The sequence below is a fragment of the Entelurus aequoreus genome, linkage group LG19, assembly GCF_033978785.1.
Source record: "Entelurus aequoreus isolate RoL-2023_Sb linkage group LG19, RoL_Eaeq_v1.1, whole genome shotgun sequence".
Lineage (NCBI taxonomy): Eukaryota > Metazoa > Chordata > Actinopteri > Syngnathiformes > Syngnathidae > Entelurus > Entelurus aequoreus.
Genome location: NC_084749.1, coordinates 15,682,745 through 15,698,769, shown reverse-complemented (window position 1 = coordinate 15,698,769; position 16,025 = coordinate 15,682,745). Strand labels below are relative to the sequence as shown.

Here is a 16,025-nt window from a genome sequence, read left to right as displayed (position 1 = left end):
TGGTCCAATTTGTTATATATTCTAACAAAGTGTATATTGGATTGTAACCTATTTAAAACATGTCATCAAAATTGTAAAATTAATCTTAATCAGGAAAAATTACTAATGATGTTCCATAAATTATTTTTTTTATTTTTTCAAAAAGATTCGAATTAGCTAGTTTTTCTCTTCTTTTTTTCGGTTGAATTTTGAATTTTAAAGAGTCGAAATTGAAGATAAACTATGTTTCAAAATTTAATTGTCATTTTTTTTCGTGTTTTCTCCTCTTTTAAACCGTTCAATTAAGTGTAAATATCATTAATTATTAATAATAACATAGAGTTAAAGGTAAATTGAGCACATTGGCTATTTCTGGCAATTTATTTAAGTGTGTATCAAACTAGTAGCCCTTCGCATTAATCAGTACCCAAGAAGTAGCTCTTGGTTTCAAAAAGGTTGGTGACCCCTGCTGTACAGTCAGTGGTCACAATGTCCAAATAAACTACTAGTACTGGCCTTTCGGAGAAAGATGCTGTAAGCTAGTCCAGCCACAAGGTGACAGCAGACATCAAGGAGCACAGGTCAAGGTCCTGGGTGTGGATTTTCTTGACCTCATGACTGGAGAAGGGCAACATCGTCCATCAATGTGGTTTTGACTGAGACCGCAGCAGACCTAAAAAGAGAGACAAGTAAAACATGACTTCAGTGTTGATTATTGCCATGTTTTATTTATTTAACTAGTTCGACTCTCCTGCTGGATGTCACCTTTGTGTAAACTTGTAGTTGGGCGTGAACGGCCTCACCCGAGTGCTGCTCTTATGACTTATGACTCAATAAGTTTGGGTGTGGCGCTCCTAAGACCAACCAGGTGCCAGACGGTACACTAGGTCATCTCCAAAACAAAACATAAACAAACAAAACAACGTCATGCCTTATTGCCAAGATACCATCAATACAATATATTCGTCTGAGCTGTATCATTAGAATACATAACACTGTTCCTAAACTTTTAACAAGAAAAAAATGTCTAGAACAGAAAAAGAGGCAACAGCACCATCTTGGTAGGGGGAAACTTTCCTTGTGTGTACAATTGATTATTAATGCATACTTGATCACTTCAGAAACAGCCTGCTATATTTGCTAGTTAGCATTAAGCCTGCCTCATTTTTTTCTCCCACATTCAACAAAGATACTACACTACCTCAGATTGGATAGTCAGTAGCCGCACGTCACTGGGTTAATAAGGTTTACAATAGGGTGCTTGGGTGCAGGCGTGGCCTGACTGACGTGTGACTTCACGAGAGTGAGTATGTTGAAAACGGAATATTTATTATTTATTTTACTGTCTATCTGGTTGATATCAATTATTCCATCTTTTATTAAATATGTTAATTTGCAAAATAATTCAAATGTAAGAAATAAATCCAAAATGAGCTAATGGCCATACAAACTGTAACCAATGTGAACGTGGTGTTAACTTGTCAATGCCATAAAACGACTCTGGGAAAGCTTGTATGCCTTCACTAGAATCAATATTGCCCATCAAACACCCGCAGCTTACTATGTTTTCAACCCAAAAGGGCAATTTTGTGTTTTCCCAACCTGGAGGGCACTTAAGCAAGTTTTGACCCCGAGGAGGACACTATAGCATGCATGTTGCATTCTCTGTGGGCACTTTAGCAGTTGGCTCCTAAGAGGGCACTTTAGCATACATTTTAGGACCTAAGAGGGCACTTTAGCATACATTTTGGGACCTAAGAGGGCTCTTTAGCATACATTTTGGGACCTAAGAGGGCACTATAGCATACATTTTCCTAAGAAGGCACTATAGCATACACTTCGGCTCCTAAGAGGGCACTATAGCATACATTTTGCGACCTGAGAGGGCACTTTAGCATACATTTTGGGACCTAAGAGGGCACTATAGCATACATTTTCCTAAGAGGGCACTATAGCATACATTTCGGCTCCTAAGAGGGCACTATAGCATACATTTTGGGACCTAAGAGGGCACTATAGCATACATTTTGGGACCTAAGAGTGCACTTAAGCATACATTTTGGGACCAAAGAGGGTACTTTAGCATACATTTTGAGACCTAAGAGGGTACTATAGCATACATTTTGAGACCTAAGAGGGTACTATAGCATACATTTTGGGACATAAGAGGGCACTATAGCATACATTTCGGCTCCTAAGAGGGCACTATAGCATACATTTTGGGACCTAAGAGGGCACTTTAGCATACATTTCGGGACCTAAGAGGGCACTATAGCATACATTTTGGGACCTAAGAGGGCACTTTAGGATACATTTCGGGACCTAAGAGGGCACTTTGCATACATTTTGGGACCTAAGAGGGCACTATAGCATACCTTTTGGGACCTAAGAGGGCACTATAGCATACATTTCGGCTCCTAAGAGGGCACTATAGCATACATTTTGGGACCTAAGAGTGAACTTAAGCATACATTTTGGGACCTAAGAGGGTACTTCAGCATACATTTTGAGACCTAAGAGGGTACTATAGCATACATTTTGGGACCTAAAAGGGCACTATAGCATACATTTCGGCTCCTAAGAGGGCACTATAGCATACATTTTGGGACCTAAGAGGGCACTTTAGCATACATTTCGGGACCTAAGAGGGCTCTTTAACATACATTTTGGGACCTAAGATGGCACTATAGCATACATTTCGGCTCCTAAGAGGGCACTATAGCATACATTTTGGGACCTAAGAGGGCACTTTAGCATACATTTTGGGATCTAAGAGGGCACTTTAGCATACATTTTGGGACCTAAGACGGTACTTTAGCATACATTTTGGGACCTAAGAGGGCACTATAGAATAGATTTTGGGACCTAAGAGAGCACTATAGCATATATTTTGGCTCCTAAGAGGGCACTATAGCATACATTTCGGGACCTAAGAGGGCACTTTAGCATACATTTCAGGACCTAAGAGGGCAGTTTAGCATACATTTTGGGACCTAAGAGGGCACTTTAGCATACATTTTAGGACCTACGAGGGCAGTATAGCATACATTGTGGGACCTAAGTGGGCACTTCAGCATGTATTTTGGTTCCCAAGAGGACACTTTAGCGTGCATTTTGGCTCCCAAAAGGACACTTTTGCGTGTGTTGTGGCTCCTCAGAGTGCAGTTTAGCATGCCTTATGGCTCCTAATAGGCCACGGTAGCAAGTTTTGGCTACACTTTAGCATGCATTTTGGCTCCCAAGAACACACTTTTTGCATGCATTTTTGCTACCAAGAGGACACTTCAGCACGCAACTTCGTTCCTAAGAGTGCACTTCAGCATGCATTTTGGCTCTCAAGAGTATACCTTAACACGCATGTCGGCTCCCAAAAGAGCACTTTTGAATGTATTTTTGGTTCCAAGAGGACACTTTAACACGCATTTTGCCTGATAAGAAGATACTTTAGCATGAATTTTGGCTCATAAGATTGCACTTAAGGTGGCACTTTGGCTCCTAAGATGACACTTTAGCAAGTTTTCGCTCTCAAGAAGGCATTTTAGCACATGTTTTGGCTCCTGGCTCCAAAAAGAGCACTTAAGCACACATTTAGGCTCCATAGAGGGCACTTTAGCACGCTTTTTGGCTACAAAAAGGAAACTTTAGCATGCGCATTGGCTACCAAGAGGGTATTTTAGCCCTCAAAAGGGCACTTTAGCAGGCATTTTCATTCTCAAGAGGGCACTTTAAGCAGGCATTTTAGCCCTCAAGAGGGCACTTTAGCATGTTTTTGCTCCTTAGAGCAGTGGTCACCAACCCCGGTACCGGTCCGTGGCTCGATTGGTACCGGGCCGCACAAGAAATTAAAAAATTTTTAAAAAATAATAATAATTTTTTATTAAATCAACATAAAAAACACAAGATACACTTACAATTAGTGCACCAACCCCCCAAAAAAACCTCCCCCATTTACACTCATTCACACTCATTCGCACAAAAGGGTTGTTTCTTTCTGTTATTAATATTCTGGTTCCTACATTATATATCAATATAGATCAATACAGTCTGCAGGGATACAGTCCGTAAGCACACATGATTGTATTTCTTTATGACAAAAAAACCCATGAACTTTATATGGGTGCTTATGAGGAACAGAACGCCTGGGAAAAAGTACATTTCCAGTAGAAAAGCAAATGCAGTACCACTCTGTAGTACTACTACTGCATCACGTGTGTTGCATGCCATGTCAAGAAGAAGTTGACACGTTTCAGTTCAGGCTGGATATGATCGTTCTCACCACATTTGGTAAAAAAAACAACCCCAGAGCAGTTTAAGTATGAGCTACGCCTCAAAAACAGTACAGGAAGTCTGTAAAGGAAGTGAAAAGCATGCTAGCATTTTAATGAAGCTGAGAAACAGTGTGATGTGATAAGACCATCGAGAAAAGTCACTAACCTCATCCTCCTTGATGAATCATGACTATTCAAACGACGCCAACAGTGCAGCCTTTCTATACCGCCTCGACATTACCATACAATGTTGTCAGTGTACTGGAAATTTTACTGACACAAATATAAGACACTTGTTTATCCCTTGGAAAAGACGGGTTGTCTTATATTCAAGGTCCAAAGGTTAATGTCTGTTGTGATTGGCGTGGTTTTAGTCCGTCTATTGCAACAGAGACCAAGACCGTACACCAAAAGCACCAGAGTTTGTTTGAACTCTGGGGATCATTCTCAACCTGTAGCTCACCATGCGCTTTCATCAATCAATTAAAATGTATTTATATAGCCTTTAATCACAAGTGTCTCAAAAGATTTTACGAACTAACAACAACATCCCCTGATCTAAACCCAGATCCAAGGAAAAACTCGAAAGACTCCAGCTGGGGAAAAGAAGAAACCTTGAGAAGGGGCCGCAGAAGTAGGGTCCCCACTTTCAGGGTGATCGGATGCAATGGACGTTGAGAATTGTTCAAATGAATAGATAATGTGGGAGTCCAGGCCATCGGGAAGCCAACAGATAGTCATAGGGGGATCTTCTTCCGGTCTCAGCCAAGTCATGCCACAGATGTGTGTGGAAGAGTGGAGCTTTATACAATGCTACGGCTAATTTATCGATTGTTCCAGGTTCGCAGGCTTCACATCAGGCCAATGAAATTGTCGAACGGGTCACGGTGGAACATTGATAGGCGTGGCGAAGTTGGTAGAGTGGCCGTGCTAGCAATCGGAGGGTTGCTGGTTACTGGGGTTCAATCCCCACCTTCTACCATCCTAGTCACGTCCGTTGTGTCCTTGGGCAAGACACTTCACCCTTGCTCCTGATGGGTGCTGGTAGCACCTTGCATGGCAGCTCCTTCCATCAGTGTGTGAATGTGTGTGTGAATGGGTGAATGTGGAAATACTGTCAAAGCGCTTTGAGTACCTTGAAGGTAGAAAAGCGCTATACAAGTATAACCCATTTATCATTTATTTATTAAATCAAATGCACTCACACAATCATTCAGTCAGCCATTTTGAGCGTTATGGACCCTCGTCTTGGAGAAGAAACGACATACTGCACAAGACGCAGCCCAAAGGCCACCGGACCCGGCAATGGGAGAAATAAACAACCTCCACACAGAATGGAAGTCCCCCACCACTAATGGACCCCCAAAAAGGCCAAACTGCCGCACGGCGAAGAAGATGACTTCAGCAGTTTCAGCACGCGGTAAGAGGAAAAGAACAAAGATAGTGCTAAAACACAAGCGCCTGTGTAAATATTTCTGTGGCTTATAGACGTATGCGGTCAATATGTGTACAAAATAACTTTCATCCAAAAATTAGGTGGCTTTGATTGGTTGATTGAGACTTTTATTAGTAGATTGCACAGTACAGTACATATTCTGTACAATTGACCACTAAATGGTAACACCCGAATAAGTCTTTCAACTTGTTTAAGTTGGGGTCCACTTAAATCAATTCATGGTACAAATATATACTATCATAGATGCACTTTCTTTTACACCTGTTGGGAGTGCATTCCATTTTGATGTGGCATAGAAGGAGAATGAGTTAAGACCTTTGTTAGATCGGAATCTGGGTTTAACGTGGTTAGTGGAGCTCCCCCTGGTGTTGTGGTTATGGCGGTCATTTATGTTATGGAAGTAGTTTGACATGTACTTCGGTATCAGGGAGGTGTAGCGGATTTTATAGACTAGGCTCAGTGCAAGGCTTATATTTTATTGTGGCCGTGTATGGTGTAAACTTCACTTCACACCCTAAAGAGCTGTGTTGGACAATGAATTAACAGCATGTGGTTTTTAGCTCATTTGCTAGCACTATTTGACAAGACTCTCAATCAGTGAGGATTTGGGGTTGTTTTTTGCTTTTCAGACGACACATTTTTTTGGTCCGACCAACCAAAGTACCACTGTGTCGTAAAACAGCACGACCTCACATGCAACAAAGTATGGATGGCCATAACACTTTCCTGACAACTGTAGACTCACAAAAATGTGAAAAATGCAAACCGATACAGACGGTGATACCATCAGCTTTAGCTGTCATCGACACTCGAATAGCTAGCACTTTGTTGCCCTTAGCGCTTTTTTAGTTTGCTTATGCGAGGAACCTCACTCTCCTTGTTCAGGTGTTGACTTTGAGTCACATGCATTTGCACCCCCCTAGCCACATATTCCACTAATATTCATAAGGAATGTTCAATTTAGAGATAATTTGTGTGCATGCCTGTGACATGTAATTAATGGCGGTGTTGATCCATTCCGCAGATGGGGTTTGAAGACCTAAGGGTGGCCTTTGAAAAGAGCTGATTATGTGGACAGCACATGCACACTGACACACTGACCGTGCAGATGGACCTACTTGGATCGCTCCGGTTCCCCCAAAAGGCAAAGGTCTCTAAAGTCAGGCCAGCTGACGGTCACTTGTTTTAATCCAAGTTGCTCTGCAAACACAAGATATGATAATGGAGGTTGTCTTTAGCTGAATTCCACTCAGTCAGGTTGCGCAACACATGCTTCACGTATAGAAGCTGTAAAGTCAGCAGCTCTGCCCAATCAAATAACACATTCTTTACTCATTTAGTGATTTTCTTTGTGAGTCCAAAGGAGACATTAACAAAAGAACAAAGAGGAACAGCAAGCTTCCACTTCCCTCCTTGCTGCTCAATATTTAACACTCTGCAGCGGAGTTGCACCAGGAGGGTGTGACGCTCATGTCGTCTGGTCATTGCAGCTTGCTGAGGCACAAGCTACATTGTCATGCAACTGCCACACCTTACACTCACGTTACATCTTGAAAAATAAAAATTGACAAATTGAGGATAGTGCAACAAAATCCTTTAAGGATCTTTTAGGATAAGGTAAACATATTTAGTAAAACTGTATCTGCCTCATATTAGTATCTGAATTTTCTTGGTATTGGATCTGAACTGCAGTATCACCCACCCCTACAGAATCTTTGAATAATGACAGATTTAAAGATTGCACTTCTGTGAATTGTGAGTGAATTATCTTTATACTTTTCTTTTTCTCTAGAGACTCAAAGCGCTTTACATAGTGAAACCCATCATCTACATATTTAAGCTACATTGACACCAGTGTGGGTGGCACTGGGAGCAGGTGGGTAAAGTGTTTTTCCCAAGGACACAACGGCAGTGACTAGGATCGAACGTGGAACCCTCAAAGTGCTGGCACGGCCACCCAAGCAACCAAGCCACGCCGCTGTACTCCTGACACCAGTTGAAACAGAACTATAAGGATCTTGGTCTACCAGGTTAACACATCTGCACACTGACCATGACATCAAAGAGCCAGACATCATAGCCACTATGTAACATACTGGAGACGTGACCATGTCCCACAAAGGTGTCTAACCTTAAATGAACCGACTTCGAAGTCGGATCACACAGGCTTCACTTCCCCCAATGACCTTTCCATCTGGTCAAACCAGTTGTGACAGTATATTACCTTAAAACCTAAGAAAGGGTACCTTAAACTGATACTGGGTTAAAAAACTTTGGTGGAAAAAAATCCAAGTTATCAGTCCCAAAGGTCTTTCTAACTTGGCACACGTCTGACTATCCCACTTCTGACACCATTTGCAATATTGGATGGATGAATTTGAATCTGTGTACAGTGGGTTTAAAAAAAAAGAGAGAAGTCACACACAGCAATACCTTGTTTTCCAACTGGTTACCGATCCTGTCACGGCTAACCACCATAGAAACCAGATATAAATGTTTAAATACCAGTACTCTGACTGGTCCACTAGACCTACAACACAACCGTTGTAATGGCACTTTATCGGCCTTTAATGTTCTACACCATTCCGAACCTCCTTGTGTCTCTCAATTTCCTGGGTGCATGACTCCTATGTCTTAAAGGTCCTTCCAACTTTCATGCCATCCGACTTCTGACACTATTAGTGATGCTTAACTGAGAATTTGAATTTGTGTATAGTGGGTTTAAAAGAAGAGTACTCTGACTTGTTCACCATATTTTGTACACAACCGTAGTGACAGCTGACTGTCAACAAACCGGCCCCAACTTAAGGGATCCGGCACACGTCCCCCATTCATAATATTTTAGTACATTACCCTTTTCCAAGGTATCTCACACAGAAGTCACTTGTTTTCCAACTGGTCATGGACTATTTACCCTAAAACTTTAGAAAGATTGTCCTTAACCCATCAGCTGGGTTAAAAACTTTGCATGGAAAAAAACAATGGCCCACACTGTTACCAGTCCCAAAGGTCTTTCCTTCTGGGCATCACTCCACTTCTGACACCATTTTTAACAGTTATCTGAGAAGTATAGTGGGTTTGAAAAAAACAAAAAAAAGTGTATTCTGACTGGTTTGCCATATTTCGTGCACCACCGAAGTGATAGCTCACTCTGTCAACAAACCGGTGGGATTCGGCACAGGTGCCACATTCGAAACCACACTTAGCCAAGGTATCTCACACATTAGTCACTTGTTTTCCAACTGGTCATGGATGGCCCCACGGCTAAGCACACCATTTCTGGCGCTATTTGTCACAAAAGCCAGATATAATGGGTTAAAAACCAGTACTCCGACTGGTCACCTAGACCTTACAGGTATACATAACCGTTATGACAAAACTCTACCTACCTTTAATGTCCCACACCATGGTGTCTCTCCTCATTTCCAGGGTACATCATTCTCATGAATCAAAGGTCCTTCTAACATCCACGTCATCCCACTTCTGACACCATTTGCCACAGAACCCAGACATAATGGCTTAAAACACAGTAGTCTGACTGGTCCACTAGATCTTATACACAACCGTTGTTGAGACACTTGCTGACACTCTAACTGCCCCTTCCATAGGTATGGCAATATCCTACACAGATTCACCCCTTCAGAAAACTCTAGTGTCTCAACTATTTCCAGGGTTTGTCACACAAAGGGATGGGTACAGAATTTGGTACTTTTATAGGCACCGTCCGAATTCTGTCGGTACTACCAGGTATTTATTCCCGGAAAATCCAACGGTTTCATATTTTAATACCTTTGTTGCACATGACGTCACGCCCAGTTGTAGACTCGTCACGTCCGGTTGCAGATTAAACACCGGCTCACATAAACAAACCTCAAGTAGCACTCAGGGCGGACTCAGTCAAAGTCCCTCTAAATAACGTTGCAATTTTCAACACCAACAAAGCAAGTATGCTTGGTAAAAAACTTTTAACGTAAAATGCACTAGCTTGATCATGCTAATTTATATTGGAGTTACCATAGACAGAATACTATTAGCATTAGCAGTTTTACGTGGTGATTTCAACACCTCCAAATTTAGTAATAATAACTACAACTAAGATAAATGTTACAATCAAACAGCTGGTGTATATTTAAGCACAATACTTACAGTATAAACACTTTGTAGGGCACAACATAACACATTCAGCTTCCTGGAAGAAGCTACTTCCGAATAAAACAACATACCATAGATAGCCTACACAGTACTGCCACCTACTGTCTTGGAAGTGCAACTGCATTGCAAATGAAATGCAAATGGTATATGAAAACAATATATAACAACTGGACAGCACAGTTATCATAATTAGTTCATTTGAAAATGTTACATAAAAATATTTGTTTATTATCAAACAATTAACATTTATTCCCACACACAAAAGTACCAAAAATTGGTATTGTTGAGCACCGGTATCGATTCCCAGGTAGTGGACATTGGTACCGTATCGGTTAAAATGTGAACGATACCCATGCCTATGACTCTCCTGTTCAAAGATATTTCCATATTATGTCATCGCACGTCTGACAGCATTTGTGAAAAAAATCTTTGAACCATGGTCTAATGGGATAAAAACCAATCCTCTGACCAGTTTGCTTCAAACTCCATGTCCCACACAGTTCAACCATTCAAGTACCTCATCATCCATCATATGGGGGTTACTTTTGCAAACTGTTATTCCAAATGGACGCATCATGAACGGCCTCACGGCTAACCATCCCACTTTTGACGCCATTTGTCAAAGCCCTGAGGAGTAGTGGATTCTAGTTGAGGATTCAACACAATTTTACCCCAAAGAACCAGGCTCTTTCACATAGTAGCCAGATGGCCGACAACCATAGTAACAGCATCATACATGTATGAATGAGCCCTATTAAGGATTAATGAAACAGATCACACACAAAAACAATGCCACTTTAAAGATTCAAAATGGAACATTCTGCTGTAATCTGTGACATTCTGATGTCGAGTTTTGTGGAGTTGTGCTTCTACAAATCAGGGATTTCAATATGTTCTTCTCACTGAAAAATTTCTGCCCAGAACGAGTTTGAACACGGCAGGAATTTGTTTGCTGAATTGTTCACCACCCGTTTAGAGATCTCAAGTATGCGCAGCCTTGTTTTAGTGGCGTCGCTGGCTGTTAAGGCATGCATCGCTCTTTTTTTCTGCAGCTTCTTCAAAATGCACTGTTACTTCCTCAAGTATCTATCATCGTTCCCACTAAAGTTGTGATACTGTCCGTGAGTCAGACTTCTGCTTTTGTGCCCAATTTATGTAAATGTTCAACTTTAATTTAGGAGGTTTCATAAATGACTGACATATACCATTTAGGAATAAACAAATACAATATCGTCTCTGTTTCTTGTATGCAGTATCATTTTGCTTCAGCCCAATAAATGCATAACCCCGGTGGATTGTTTGGAAAACGAGACCATTATGATCAGAAAGTAGGCGTAAATCCTCCAAATTAGATAAGTAGTTTAAAAGTAACTTAATATTTGTGATTAAAAAGTCTAAAGCCTCTTGCAGTTCACATGCTTGGAAACTACTAACTAAATGTATTGCAATGTAACATTTTAGGCCATTACTGTAAGTAATCCTATGTATTGCTAAGCATTACCATCAGTTTTATAAGTTCTAAAATGAAATGTATAGTTCCAATCTGAAGCTGCATTCTATTTAACTTGGAACGTGCTCCTCGATGATAGTAGAGGTGTGTCCCTTCTTAAAAGAGATTTAAAGAGCGCTAATATATATATATTTTTTGTTCTTCTTTGGATTGCAAATTGACTGAGACAGACTCAACAGCGCCTCTGGTGGTTGCAGACAAGCATTGCGCAATTTGTTATTCCCACCCCAACTTGGAAAAATAATGTAATACTTACTAGGGGTGTCCCGATCCACATTTTTGGCCTACAATCCTGATACTAATTTATGGCCTCAGATCTGATCAGATTTCAAGTCCCGATCCAATTCTTGGACAATAGATTCAATTATCGCAAGTAACAAAAGCAAACACAATACTGTAACACATTTTTATAAAGTCTATCTTATTAAAAGTAGAATTTGCTAGTATTGTTGTAAACTAGATTATGTATTAAATTTGTGGTATTGAATGCTACATAAAGTGGCTAATACACAATAACTAAACAAAAGTAAAAACTACTATTGGCTCCCATTTAAACAATTTGTGTTTTGCCTTCAAAGTTTTTCTGCATCCAGACACTTAAACCCTGAGTTTGTAAATGATAAAAAAAACGATCAAAACAATTTTTTTGTAGTGTAGTCCTTGTAAGATACTTTCTTTATTTTCTGCCAGGATAATGAGGATTAGTAGCTTAGAAGCTGCTTCGCACTGTCATAGGTGGATTAATGACCGGGCCTACCGGGCCCAGGCCCAGGGGGCCAGAGGCCCCAAGGGGCCAGGCCAACTTGGCCCCGCGGCCGCGACCCAAGCAAAACTACTTTTGCAAAAATAATAATCTTAAGCCCCAAGGGGCCAGGCCAACTTGGCCCCGCGGCCATGATCCATAGAGGGTAAGAGGCCCCAAGGGGCCAGGTCAACTTGGCCCCGCGGCCGCGACCCACAGAGGGCCAGAGGCCCCAAGGGGCCAGGCCAACATGGCCCCGCGGCCATGATCCATAGACGGTCAGAGGCCCCAAGGGGCCAGGCCAACTTGGCCCCGCGGCCACGATCCATAGAGGGTCAGAGGCCCCAGGGGGCCAGGTCAACTTGGCCCCGCGGCCACGATCCATAGACGGTCAGAGGCCCCAAGGGGCCAGGCCAACTTGGCCCCGCGGCCACGACCCACAGAAGGCCAGAGGCCCCAAAGGGCCAGGCCAACTTGGCCCCGCGGCCGCGAGCCACAGAAGGCCAGAGGCCCCAAGGGGCCAGGTCAACTTGGCCCCGCGGCCACGATCCATAGAGGGTAAGAGGCCCCAAGGGGCCAGGTCAACTTGGCCCCGCTGCCGCGACCCACAGAGGGCCTGAGGTCCTAAGGGGTCAGGCCAACTTGGCCCCGCGGCCATGATCCATAGAGGGCCAGAGGCCCCGAGGGGTCAGGCCAACTTGGCCCCGATCCATAGAGGGTCAGAGGCCCCAAGGGGCCAGGCCAACTTGGCCCCGCGGCCACGACCCACAGAGGCCCCAAGGGGCCAGGCAAAATTGGCCCCGCGGCCATGATCCACAGAGGGCCAGAGGCTCTCAATCATTATTATCAAAGCTAATTCTCAAATTGGATGGATCACACAACCTCACTCACATATTCTTTATCAATTATTAAAGGTTGTTTCTGAATTTTGATCACAGAACTTAATGCAAATATTCTTGATTGATTGACAAAGCTCATTCTCAAATTTTGATTACACAACCTTACTCTGACAAATTATCATTATCAAAAAGCTCTATCTCGAATTTGGATCACAGAATCTCACTCAAGTATTCTTAGCTGTGCCCCTCCCCCATCAAGTCTTTCATAAACCGGTCTGTTCTTTTAGAATCTCCTCATTTGGTATTTTGAACTCGTGAGAGACTGCTCAAAATTTGGTTTCCTTTCCCTCAGTTCAGACTCAGAGATAATTTGAAATCATTCAACAAGAAGTTTAACGCGCGCACACACACACACACACACACTTGAGTTGAGCATTACTTGGAAATTCTTATATTTTCCATTTTGCTGTTATTATCAGCATCTTCCCATTTTGTCCTTTTCTTTCGAGAAAGTTTACAGTCTGACATTTGTCACTGCTGTCAGTTAATAACTTTTTGGTCTTTGACCCATTTTGTCATTTTCTCGATTCGATCGTCACTGACCACTCTCTCCTGTCTGGCAGACATCGTTGCTGCCATCATAGCTAGCAAGCTGCCTGCAGCGGGTCATCCCTATGTTCCCCGTCCCTATGTTACCCGGGTCCTATGTTCCCCTCTACCGGGGAACTAAGGACCCTTTTTAAAAAAAAGGGTTCTATGTTCCCCGCTGCGGGGAACGTACAACACTTTTTCCAGAAAAGGGTTCTATGTTCCCCGCTGCTTCCAATGCGCGACTAAGTAAGACGCACGCAGACACTCATGACAGAGACGCGTTTAAGTTGTCGAAGGAAGGAAGTTCGCGTTTGAGTTGCTCTATCTGCTGCCGCACGCCCTGTGACAGGTTAGGTTTAGGGATGGTTTTGGTCAGGGCACAATTTCGCCAAAAAAGTGCTCCACAACGCCCTGTGACAGGTTAGGTTTAGGGATAGTTTTGGTCAGGGCACAATTTCGCCAAAAAAAAGTGCTCCACAACGCCCTGTGACAGGTTAGGTTTAGGGATGGTTTTGGTCAGGGCACAATTTCGCAATTTCGCCAGATACAATGCAGGGAACATAGGACCCTTTTTTAGAAAAAGGGTCCTAAGTTCCCCGGTCGCATACAAAGACCCAGGAACAACCGGGGAACATAGGACCCGGGGAACATAGGACCCGGGGAACATAGGCACGCTCCCGCCTGCAGATAGCAACATTTTGGTGTCCTTTGGGAAAATATTTAGAAAGAAGACAAAAGTACACACAGTTGTACAACTATTATCTTTATGATCTTTTTTTTGTTAGTTTCTCTGTTACTGTGTGTGGCCAATTAAGCGACTTTTGGCCATACCTGGCTGGTGACATTTAGCGACTTTCTGGTTGATGTTAAGATTAATAATAGCAACAGTTCTCTTCATCTTAATGCAATTTATTGTGTCTGTCTCTCCACATTTTGCCATTAGGTACTTTGAGCTCTTGTTGGTCAGTCACTCTAAGGTACATTGTTGCTGCCATCATAGCTAGCAAGCTGCCTGCAGATAGCGACATTTTGGTGTCCTTTGAGAAATATTAAGAAAGAAGACAAAAGTACAAGACATTGTACGATTACTATCTTTTTAAAATTATTTGTTTCACTGTGTGAATGACCGACTTTGCCGCTAGATTTCGCGTCTTTTGGCCATACCTGGCTAGCGACTAAAAACATCATTTAGCGACTTTTTGGTTGTGAAGATAAGTGGTAAAAGCAGATCTTCCTGTTGGTCTTCCCACATTTTGCCATTTGGTACTTTGCACTCTTCTTGGTCACTCCAAGGCATTTGTCCCTGCCTTCAGCTAGTCACTTGGCTCTTTTGGAATATATTTCACTGTAATTGGCTCTCTCTCTCTCTTTCTCCTCAGTACAAATCAGCCTGTTCCCTTGCCATTCATCACTGACCACTCTGCTCTCCTGTCTGTCAGACATTATTGCTGCTTGCAGATAGCTTGGGGTCCTTAGAGAAAATATCAGAAGAGAAAAGTACACAATTATCTTAATTATCTTTTTTATTCAGTCAGTCCTTCAGTGAGTCCCAGTGTGTTGGCGATTAAGCAACGTTGGCATTCAATTAGCGACTTTTGGCCATACATGGCTGGCGACTCAAAAAACTAGAAAAAAAGTACAAAAAGTTGTACAATTAATATCTTTATTATCCTTAATTCCCCTGAATCCTAGAGTGTGTTGCAATTAAGCAACTTTGCTGCTAGGTTTAGCGACTCTTGTTTTGGGCATACCTGGCTAGCGACTACAAACATTATTCAGCAACTTTTTGGCTGTTAAGATTAACGTTAATAAATTAAATCCTAATACAATTTATTGTGTTGGTCTCGCCATCTTGCTATTAGGTACTTTGAATTCTTGTTGGTCTCTGCTAAGGTATCTGGCTGTTGTCTTTGCCTTCAGTTAGTCACTTGGCTCTGGAATATATTTAACTGTACTTGGCTCTCTCTTTCTCCTCAGTACAAATCAGTCTGTTCCCTTGCCATTTAGACATTTTCTTGATTGGATCATCACTGACCACTCTGCTCTCCTGCTGTCTATCAGACATTGTTGCTCCCATCATAGCTAGCAAGCTGCCTTGGTGTCCTTTGTGAAAATATTTAGATAGAAGACTAAAGTGCACAAAGGTGTACAATTATTATCTTTTCAAAATATTTGTTTCACTGTCAGTGTGATTGACCGACTTTGCCGCTAGATTTCGCGTCTTTTGGCCATACCTGGCTAGCGACTGAAAACATCATTTAGCAACTTTTTGGTTGTGAAGATAAGAGGTAAAAGCAGATCTGCCTGTTGGTCTTTCCACATTTTGCCATTTGGTACTTTGCACTCTTGTTGGTCACTCCAAGGCATTTGTCCCTGCCTTCAGCTAGTCACTTGGCTCTTTTGGAATATATTTCACTGTAATTGGCTCTCTCTCTCTTTCTCCTCAGTACAAATCAGTCTGTTCCCTTGCCATTTAGACATTTTCTTG

General features: G+C 42.2%; 1 long non-coding RNA gene across 2 annotated transcripts in view; it reads right to left on the bottom strand.

The window, feature by feature from the left end:
* Window positions 1–502: 502 nt before the first annotated feature.
* LOC133635156 (uncharacterized) overlaps window positions 503–16,025 on the bottom strand; it is a 27,716-nt gene continuing 12,193 nt past the window's right edge. For both annotated transcript variants that reach the window (XR_009822023.1, XR_009822022.1), the window contains exons 3-5: window positions 6,822–6,903; window positions 745–871; window positions 503–652 (exon numbers count right to left, since the gene is read on the bottom strand). This is a non-coding gene — a long non-coding RNA (uncharacterized LOC133635156). The remainder of the gene's footprint in view (window positions 653–744; window positions 872–6,821; window positions 6,904–16,025) is intronic.